Source organism: Miniopterus schreibersii (assembly GCF_964146895.1).
Source record: "Miniopterus schreibersii genome assembly, chromosome: 1".
NCBI classification, from domain to species: domain Eukaryota; kingdom Metazoa; phylum Chordata; class Mammalia; order Chiroptera; family Miniopteridae; genus Miniopterus; species Miniopterus schreibersii.
In genome coordinates, this window is record NC_138101.1 from 57,916,141 (window position 1) to 57,926,374 (window position 10,234).

Sequence of the window (10,234 nt, forward strand, 5' to 3'; positions counted from 1 at the left end):
ACTCTGGATAATTATCACCCTCACTCACCTTTCGGAGACTTGTTTTCGTTGTTCATTTTCTTTTCCTTTGTTTAGTGTTTTGGTTTGACTATTTTGGTGAATGTTTCCCTTACAGTGTGTGGCTACTTAGGGCACTCCTCAGAAGGTACAGTCTGGGATAACAGTGGTTTCTCTTTAAAAGACCCTCTGCAAGGCTCTTCTTGGGTGTCTCTTTCTTTTCTTTATCTCTCTGTTAAGCTGTCTGTCTCTATTGGTATTGCAAGCAGTTTTAACCTCCACTAACTGGCTGATGATGACTACAGTGATAATTGCTGACTGAATGGCCAATTTTTCCACTATGCCTCGACCAGGAATCATAGTGACTTCCAGTTGTTCTCTGATGCTAGGAGCAACAGGACAGCTTTTATTTATAAGACTTTATTTCATGGCATATTTTTTTTTTCATTTGTAAAACTTATCAGCTGCTCTTTTGAAAGTATAGGCTTCAGTGATGGGAGAATTTTTCTATAAACTGAGGCAATTTTTCTCTCCAGTATTGAAAGCTCTCAAATATACAAATTAGAAACTCTACTAGCCGTTGCCTGGTCTTTTGAGGAACACATTTTGGTCATACAAGTACAATTGATAACAGCTGAGGAAATATCATTTCAGCTCTAAATTACCATAAGCACCACTTGTCTGCTACTGACCTACTGACTGGATACAAAAATTACTATTTTATCTGTACTGAGTAGGTCGTGTTTAAAAAAGATACACTGTGCATTCATTTAGGATTAATTTAAAATAATGATTGCAATGCACTCAATCACTCTCTCTGTGTGAAAAAGTTTGTAGTTAGTCTTTTTTTCCCCTCAAGAATATTTTATAGCTCTATATAATTACCATTTCTTGAGGAAGTTTTTGTATTATAGGTAGACAATGATACATTAAATTCTTCTGCTTAAATATTCTAGAAGAATAAACCCTAACCATATGACATATTGCATGCATTTTAACATTTTGTTCTGACATATATTCTCTGTTTATATTACTATTCTTTTAACAGTCTTGAAAGTTCTCTTGATTTTTGTTGAACATTAAATAAGCTAGTTTGAATGTGGTAGTAGAAACATTAGCTTGGAAAAAAATGCCATTTGCTTCACAACATTTTATTTATCAGAAAAAAATGTTTACTTTTCAAGGAAGAAAATGTATTTGTGAGAAACTATCAAATTATAACATTTTGCTTCTAGCTATGCATAGTGAATAGTCCGAAATACTTTGGAATATATACTGGAGAAAGCATACTCATGGAATCATCTATGTCAAATCAGCACTGAGAGTTTGCTTATAGCATAACAAAGGCCTCCAAGGCCTTTCACGGAGATTTTTCTGTTCTTTATGCAAAAGCCTTTTTCCTACTTAGGTACAAACACACACAACAGTACAAACATATTAAATCCTTTCCTATCCTAGTGGCAATGAAAATAAAAATACGAATCATTATGGTCAATTCAATAATAGATTTTCCTTTCAGAAAAACTAATGTTGTAGATGAGTAAGAACCAAGAAAATATGTTTTTCCCCATAGAGATCTGTTTTTTCTTCCTGTTATACTAAATATTTCCACAATCTATCCATTGCTTAAGTTAGAATTTCAAAATCATCCTCATTTTTTCATTTAACCCCATATGTATCCAGTTTGTTATTAAAACTAGTCAATTCAGTATTTTCAATACTTTAAACTCCTTGTCTTCCGTCTCTACCATAACGGTCTTGGCTCGGGCCATCACTGCCTCTCACAGGTTATGACAATTGTCCCTTTCTGATCTCTGTACCTCCAGGCTTCTCCACATGAATCCTTCACCAGAAGGACATTTATAAACCATCGGTATCCTTTTCTGGTCTGAAAGCTGCCCGTGGTTCCTCGTTATCTTAATGATTAACACACAGTTCCTTAGGGTAACATGCGAGGCCCTTCGGGACCCAGCCTCACTCAGCCTCTCAGCAGTGTCATCAAAGGCCTCTCCCTGGCTCTTCGCGTGTTTTTCCTCCAGCCTCAGAATCATTTCCAGTTCCTTAACTTTACTCTTTTCTTTTACTCCCTTCTCATTCCTCCGTTGCCCCCTCCTTCTTCCTCTGCCTCTCTCCGCATTCTCCTCCCCTTGTGGAGATGGCATCTTCTCTGCCAATCCTGGCCCTTCTTCTTAATCCTAATCTGCCCAATCCCTAAACCGACCCTTATCATGCAACTGTCCCACCTCCTTTTCACTAAAACAGTCTGCTCCCACGCCCGAAGTGATGTTTCTAAAACACTAATATTAGTTTCCTAAGTTATGGAGCACTCTTCTGAATACCGTGTCTGCCTGTGAGTGCATCATTTTTGAAAGCTTTATGACTCTGTGTTATTGTTGGTTTCTTTGCCTCCAATATGTGGCTCTGAGCTTCTTCAGGCCTGGGATTATGTTTTTCAAATGTTATCATCGCTAGTTCTAATTCAATACCTGATACACAGTTGGGACACAATAAGTGTTTAATAAGCATGCTACTTTTTAATATATTTTTACTGATAGGGGAATAAATAAAAGCTCTTTTAAAAGTAATCACAAGTTTAAATAGTTGCTAAGGAAATCACAAAATAAAATATCAATATGACTACATAATTAATAATTCTTGACATAAATCCCCTATAAAAATATGCACACACATACACACAAATATGGAAAATATTATTGTAATAAAATCAACAAACGGTTACCAAGCCTGTGTCCATAGCTGTAGAATTCTGATGGACCAACTTCAACTACTTGGAAGGTTATTACAACACTCCATTGTTTCTTGTGGACTAATAAGTATTGATATTCATATTGAATATTCATGTAAGCATTTTTGTGTTTGTTTTTATTTTTTGATCTACTGGAAAGTTGTATTTGGCAACCAAATGAAAATTTTAAACAAGCAGGAGCTATTACCTTCATCCTCTTGTTCATTTGTCTCCACTGATCCTGCTCAATCCCATAACATCATCTAGTGTTTTTATGTTATAATATAGTGTTTTTCTTCTCCACTGGAACTGTGAGCTCGTTGTGAAAATATATTTCATTAGCCTATTTATCTTTGGTATCTGTCCCAAAGACTGGGGTTTACAGGCTATCCCAAGGTGTTTTTCAATGAATGAATAGAATTCTTCATTTGCCTGAAATAGTGTGATGGTTTATGGTATGCTCCCAAACTTTTATTTCATTATGAAAAAATAAGACAACACACCCCTACCCATTTGTTCTATTTTTGTCTATTTCCATGATTAAGCCCTAAGGGCAAGAGACTGGGTCAGCATCTTATACTAACTAGACCATCTGTAACCTCCTTCTAGCAGGAGTGTCTCATTACATGATATGTATTCATTTTTAAAAAGTAAACAAATCATTTTCTACTATCAAATTTCCACTAAAGGTTCAAGTTACTACACTGTTTCAAATAAAATTCTGAAATAAATAATTTGGATCAAGTTAAAATTGGTAGCTCCTAAGTGTTTCTTCAGCAAATTGGTCTGTTTGTGAAGTTTCAGCTTTTAAGATTGAAATTTGAATTGTGTTACAGTGAAAATTGTGTCATAGAAAGAATTTTATTGGGTTGATGAGCTATTTATCTATATTGTCACAGGATTTAAAGTACTTAGTAAGATAAAGGACAGTGTTTTATATTCACTCTTATGATAACCTACAGATTTATCATGTTGAGATATCTACTACAAAAAAGCGGTTCTATAAGCACGCCACCTGCTATTTTCCAAAATATGGGAAATGTAACCCTGTGATTAATTAATGGCTGTGTTATAGGTTGAATTGTGTGCCCCTCTCCCTCACCTTAAAAAGATGTATTAGAATCCTAACACTCAGCACCTCAGAATATGACCTTATGTGGAACTGAGTCTCTCCAGAAGTAGTCAGGTCAATATGAGGTTATTTGAGTGGGCCCTAGTCCAATATAAAAATGAGACTGATGTCCTCATAAAAACAGGGAATTTGGATACAGACATTTACATCAGGAAAATGTTTTGTGAAGATGAAGATATAGATTGGAATGATGCATCTACAAGTCAGGAAATGCCAAAGACTGCCAGCAAACCACCAGAAGCTAGATAAGAGGCAAGGAACAGATGTCCCCCACAGCCCTCTGAAAAAAACCAACCCTGCCAACACCTTGATCTTGGACTTCTAGCTTCCATAACTGAGAGACCGTAAGTTTCTGTTTTTGGAGCCACACACTTTGTGATACTTCGTTATAGCAGCCTTTGGAAACCAATAAAAAATGTCTCTCAAGTAATGAAGGACACATATCATATGTTCATAGAAGGATCTTGCATTAATTAGTTCAGGTGCTCAGAGAAACAGATACCAAAAAGGCATTAAGTGTGCAAGTTTTTTAGTAGGAGATATGCCTGTGTGAAAGAAAAGAGGGAGGGGGCTAGGTAAGGCTGGGCAGCTGGGTAGGGCTTGGAGAGCCGTCAGATCACATGTAAGTCTGACACTGGGTGAAAAGTAGAGGGAGGAGATAGTAATGGACATTTCCTAGATTGCCAAGCAGCCTAAGGAAAATTCAGTTTGGCAATGCAATGTGGTTCTTCAAGCCAAAGTCAGCTATCAGGAAGGTCTTAGGTTTTCCAGGAAGAGGTTGGCCTCAGTATCTCCCCATACTCATTCAAGGGCTGTGAGCAGCTGTGGGAGGTGTGTCCTCAGCTCAGAGGATGTGATAGATCTCCAAAGGCATCCTGGGCCTGGGTAAATTCTGCTCCCTGAAGGAGGAGGCCTGTGAGGCACAGTGTCGAGGCCACAGAGACGCTGCTCAAGTAACTGAAAAACTGGTATGAAATTCAATCCTTGAAGGAAAATGAACCAAATGTAAATAGCTGTACAAAAATAGAAAAAAAAATCAGTGTTCTAGATTACAGGTTAAGGTAGACTAGGTTGTGAAAGTAAATCAACCTTGACATGTAAAGGCTTAAGACAATAGTGCGTTTCTGTTGCTCACAAGGCAGTGTAGTGATAGGAAACTTGGGAGTGGGCGTGAGAAAATGTCCTGCTTCACAAAGACAAGGGGAAGACACTTAACAGAAACTCTTTTCTCTTTAATACGTAGCTTCCAAGTTTGCCCTGGGGTGAGGGTTGTGGTCACTGCCCCAGTTAGCTGAAAGAGAAAAAGTGTGGAGAGATATATGGGAGGTCAAGGCCTTGAAATGGCATATTTGCTCCACTCACTTTCCACTGGTTAAAACCCTGTCACTGAGCCCAATCAGTTACAAAGTCGTCCGGAAATACACTTTAGTTGTGTGAGCCCAGGAGAAGAGGAGCATGGACCTTGGTATACATCTTGAAAATGATCAGCTATCAGAATTTGTGGCATTGAGTAAAAAAATTCCAAAAGATTGGTTAAAATTTTCAATTTTTATCCAGCTGTTTGGCACTATGCAAGTACAGAAAATAGTCATTAACTAATAATAATGTTGTTAGGATTAAAGTTACCTACAATATCTGAATATAGATTTTTAAAATTAAGCAAGCACTAAGGGGATTATTACAATTTCATGCTTCATAATTATATAATTACCCCCAAGTTTTACAAATAGAAAAATTCAATTAAGTATTCTAGAAATAGAATTACAGATGGTCCAAATGAAAATGCATGGAGGTAGATAAATGTGACATGTTGAATCAGTCTTATAAATAAATTCCTCTTCAGTTTTGTTTTACAGGTTTTTAAAAGTGTATTTTCAGGCTCATCTCTCTCTTTTCCTCTCCCTTTTTTATTCTCTTCATTCTAGGTGTGTATGAATTTATAGGATTGTAATAAGAAAATTATAGGGGACTAAAAGAGTACAAATTAGATTTTTAGTGGCAAAATGGTAAAAAAAAAATTAGAAATAAAATGAGGACTTGTTATCAGTAATACTAATTTTTTGTAGAAAAACAGTATTAATCACATCTGGACAAGTCTGAAAATTCACAGTCTGCCTTGCCGTGTGCTTCTCCTTAGTTTCTACTCCATCCTTGCCCTACTGTGTACAATGTGTGTTCTGCCACCTGTAGACAGTCCCACTTTTTCCCATACAGCTCTGAAACCCAGCCTAACATTTATTAGTGTGGCCCATATTTCCAGGACAACTTAGTTCCGAAGGCCAAATATATTACTTGAGAAATCTGCAAGTTCCTCAAACCCTCTAAACCTTAATTTCTTTATGCATCAAATAGGAATGACAAAACCTCCTCATAAAGTTGCTGTGCGAAATAAATGAGGTAATTTAGGCTTAGTGGTTATCGCAAACCTGATGTATGATTACTGTTCAATCATGTTATAAATTGTTACTATTTTTACTATTAGTATTACTATCATATACACACATACACACACACACACACACACACACACACACACACACACACACACATATATATATATATATATATATATTACATATGTATATTTTAAAACTTCTCTTCAACTACTTAGTGGTATCCTCCAGAAAATAGTTCTCAATTTAGGCTGAAATGTTTGAAAATTTAATTGACCACTTAGTGTTTCATCAACATTATCAAATGCAGGTCCCTAAATAACTTTGTAGGAGATAGGTCCCTCCCTTTAGTTTTTGGGGAGGTTTTAGGTTTCATAGAGACCTCCTAGGTTTTTGTCCTATGACCCATGAAAGCCAGTTGGTACCTGTTTTCCCACTTCATTTTTGTGAAACTCTTTCTGGAGGCCAGACCGAGTCCATGCATTTCTTTATTTTACCTCTGACTCCAACCATCAACCCTGCGCCTTCCTGTCAGACCAGGCATCTCAGCAAGGACAGCCAGTGGACTGGACTTACTAAGGCCTACGTTTTGAAACTGTCCTTTGACCTAAGAACCCTCCTTGGGTCACTTGCTCTACCTTCAGATTGTGCTGGTTATTACCCCCATGTCTTCCATGCTGCTTAGTCTCCCTTTACATTTTCATGAGAGATGCAACAGTATAAAATTAGATTATTTGTATCTGGTGTAAGTGATATTGTATTAGCATGATCATTATTTTTTTTCTGGGGTAATTTCTTTCTATATTTTGTTATAAAAATCTATATACCAGATTTAGCAACCTCTCATCTATTAGATGCGTGCCATGGAATTTGGAATACAAAGAACTTCAGTTGTACAGAAATAGGGCATTAGAGAGATGGGAGCAGGACCGAGCCTTTCACTGATTCTTTTTTTTTTTTTAATAATATCTTCATTGTTGAAAGTATTGCAGATGTCCCCTTTTCCTCCCCATTGACCTGTTGTAAACCCAACCTGTCAACCCCAGGCCTTCACCACACTATTTTCTGTGTCCATGGGCTATACATATATGTATATGTTATTTGGTTAATCTTTTCCCACCCACCCACCTTCCCATCCCCACTGTCCTGATTCTTATGTTACACTGCACTGCACAGCTCTTCTTCCCCCCATCAGCAGCATTCTCTTAATTTTTGCAATTTAGGATTTAAAAGCAAAATCAGGTTCTGTTCCCAACTCTGTTGCCCTCTAGCCATTTGGTATAGTGGGTCAGGGAACGCTACAAAGCCAATGCCTGGTTCTTCTCCTGGAAATGATGTAATTCCACATCAAACACTTGAGTGTAATGGAAATCCTGGGGGTGCCTGGAAAACCACCTCATCTCCAGGATCATCATTTAGGAACACGTGAGGTGACAACAGCCCTTTTATAGACTTCCTTCTAAACATTAAGTAAAGAAAACTGAAAGACAAAGGTCCTATTATGTAATCTTGGGTAACTCATTATACTTAAGCAAATGGGAACACTAATCTCAAAGAATAATAAAAATTGTTGAGGTGTGGACAATTTAGGAACTAGAGACTCTTAAAATGGATCTGGCCTTGACTATTTTCAAAGGGTCAGTACAGAATCATGCAAATGGGGAATGCTATATTTTTATTTACTTATTTAAATCTATCTTTATGGTTGAAAGTATTACAGATGTCCTATTTTCTTCCTCATTGACACCCCCTCAAAATCCTCCAGGCCTTCACCACACTATTGTCAGTGTCCATCGGTTATTCAAATATGCATATAAATTCTTTGGTTAATCTCTTCCTACTCCCAGACCCTCCCTGCCTTCCCTCTGAGATTCGCCAGTCTGTTCCTTGCCTCTATGTCTCTGGATCTATTTTGTTCATCAGTTTATTTTGTTCATTAGATTCCACATATAAGTGAGATCATGTGATACTTGTCCTTCTCTGACAGGCTTATTTCTCTTAGCATAATATTTTTAGAATTTAATAATTATGTCAAGAACTAAAAGGCACAGGTTCAACTACTTAAAAATATTGCTTTATCTAGAAGCATTTGTCCATATAATTCCAAAGCTAGCCAAGTTCATATTTTAGCTACCTAAGGAATAACTTTGATTCTCAACTTACTGCATTCAATTTGACTTAATTTTTATAAAATTTACTTTGGAGAAAAACCAGCAAGAGCAAAGTTCTATATTCACTGATTTTTTTTTTTTTAGTCTAAATGCGTTTTATTTTTAGACAACCTATATGGCATGTTTTTTCTTAAAAACAATGCCTCTGCTCCAGATAAATCAAGGTCAAAATAAAGAGCTCAGGATACCATTAGTCCTGTTTGTCTAATCCTGGTATGTGGATGAGTGAAAAGCAGCAGCCAGTTGTGATGAAACATTTTTCCATTTCTGAACCATCCTTACAGAAAAACATATATGGGTCACACCATCCTGACAGTGGTCCAGCAGAACAATGATGCCATCTGGACTCATGTCACCAGCACAGAACTGGTAGTTTGTAATTAGCAAGGATGTGCTTGATTTGTTCTGCAGCCCCTGTCATAAAAGATTTTACTCTTGCAGGTCTCTGTTCTTCAGGTTTCCCTTTGGTTGATTTCATGTCATCTTTGATGTGCTTCCTGTAGGCTTTTTCTGTGAAGCTGGTTTCCTGCAAATGATGGTTCATGACAATATCCACACCAGTGATGACTGTGCTTTTGGTACCTGTGCCCTTGGGGCCTCCAGTGGAGGCATTTCCGCTAATAAGCAAGTCACCATGCTACCCTGTGTCCTACTGGCCATCTTTGCCTCTGCCTCCAGGCACAGCCCTTCTGCGATCTCTCAGATCTTATAGATGTCAGAGAACATCGCGTCATGGCTGATGAGGTCCCAGTAGATGATCCTGATGGCAGCTGGAAGGAGAAAACAGCAGGGTTGGCTTCTCAGGAACCCTGTGCTTATGTGGTACAGTTGGAGCAGTGCCCAGGGGAAGCAGGGAGTGGGCAGAAAGTTTCCTTGATTTTTTGAGTTGTGTAAATTTTACCCTTGGAAAAATAAGGCAATAGTTTTTTTAAAATATGTCTTTATTGATTTCAGAGAGAGAGAGAGAGAGAGAGAGAGAGAAACATCAGTGATGAGAGAATCATTGATCAACTGCCTCCTGCATGCCCCCTACTGGGGATTGAGCCCACAACTTGGGCATGTGCCCTGACCGGGAATCGAACCTTGATCTCCTGGATCCTAGGCCAATGTCCAACTGATGAGCCATGCTGGCTGGGTGAGGTAGTATTTTTAATAAATTTGAACATTAATGATATGTATCACATATTAAATTCTGACTCAGGAATATTGCATTATTTTTTCAACTCTGGTCTTATGTACAAGGAAAGTTCATTTATTTGCATTTTATACCAAAGATAAGATTATGTACATGTAAAATTCAATTTAACTGAGAATTAGTACAGCAGATCCAATGACATAAATGATATAAGATCTCCCCCACACTCTTTTTTCTTCTGGAACTTGCAGATGACTGTCCTCACCTTTTACAATTATGTTACCTACCCAGTTATTCATATTTGTTAAAGAGATATAAAATTAAATAAAGAAGACCTTTTGCTTCATCTTTTTAATTTATAAATTTAGAACTCATTGTTAGGTCCAAGATGAAAGGATACCACAGCTAACACTTATCACTGATCTGGATTTGAGGAGCCAGTGACAATGCATCTTTGTTAATGATTTCACCTCTTGCACTGTGTTTCTACCAAAGGAAATGCAGCTTTCTGCTTGAAGTGTACAAAAGATGGAGAAAAGAAACAATTAAATATAAGTCCCAAAGTAAAGCTAAGGCTGTGCTTAGCACTGAGCAGAGAAATGCCCATTAGCTTCTGCAGGGGCTGCTCTCCAGACTGGCCCTGCAGTGGCATTTTGTGTG

General features: G+C 37.5%; 1 pseudogene across 1 annotated transcript; it reads right to left on the reverse strand.

Annotated features, from left to right (window-relative positions):
* Positions 1 to 8,629: 8,629 nt before the first annotated feature.
* Positions 8,630 to 9,165, reverse strand: LOC308564748 (translationally-controlled tumor protein pseudogene; annotated as a pseudogene). Its single transcript has one exon. The product of its transcript is annotated as a translationally-controlled tumor protein pseudogene (transcript).
* Positions 9,166 to 10,234: the final 1,069 nt, after the last annotated feature.